Consider the following 1043-nt stretch of genomic DNA (forward strand, 5'->3'; position numbering starts at 1 on the left):
AAATTTTAGTTTTACTATACCTTCACTAGAAATAGAATTTTAAAATTCTATGATGTGGACAATTTCCTTCCTAAATTACGTATTATCTCAAGTAGACAGTTTCTAAATCTCCCCATAACAAAAGGTATATTGTCATTTCTCAACTCAAAATACAGCTTCTAAATAGTAATTTCTAAGTTCTACATAAAGGTAAAATCTTACAAATCTCTTTGATGATATGTGCTATGGAAATGAGCTCTTCTGGTAAATTAATTTTCAAAGTGGTTTCTTTTTGCTGTCATTCCACTATATGGTCTACCAAAACTCTACTTGGGTAACTGGACATATCATCAACCCTCCTTTATTTTTGGTAAAGCCCTTCTCCTTATTCTGACCTAAACAAATAAAAACAAGTATAAAGTTGTATTTCATTGACTTAGCTTTCTATGCAGGAAATATGCAACTTCCTTTGAGGTGATTTTTCTGAACTTAAACTCATAACTTCTTAGGTATAAAATGATGTGGGAACAATGCTTTCTCTATTTAAGGTGCTCATAGCTGGGAGCAGTACAAAAACCTGGAACTTAAGACATCTAGCTTCTTGTGACGGAAAGTGTGTAAATTAAATGTCAAGAGGAAACCAAGTTGCAGAAATATGATCCAGTTGATTGCCCCACAGCTCCAGAGATGCAGGTCAGAAACTCAAGGCACACTGAATATGACCATTACCTGAACCTCATCCATTTCTGTAGGGTAATGTGCCAACAACCCAGTCTTTTCAAAAACATATGTGGAATTGATTCCAGTTTTACTAATAACTTTATTTAAATAAGACACGAAACTTCTATACTGAAAAAATACAAAACAAAAGCTACACATTTCCTTGTGTAAAGCCATGTTGTATAGTAACTCGAATACTGTTCAGCGCAGTGGCTAGAATTAAACAGTACAACTATATACAAAATTAAAACAATTTCTGACAAATTTCTACAGCTGGATGTAGGATACATTTGAGCTCAACAACTTCTGGGAAATTTACATGGCAAAGCGTAAGCTTTAACACA

The sequence above is a fragment of the Tupaia chinensis genome, unplaced genomic scaffold, assembly GCF_000334495.1.
Source record: "Tupaia chinensis unplaced genomic scaffold, TupChi_1.0 Scaffold148792_1, whole genome shotgun sequence".
In the NCBI taxonomy this organism is placed as follows: domain Eukaryota; kingdom Metazoa; phylum Chordata; class Mammalia; order Scandentia; family Tupaiidae; genus Tupaia; species Tupaia belangeri.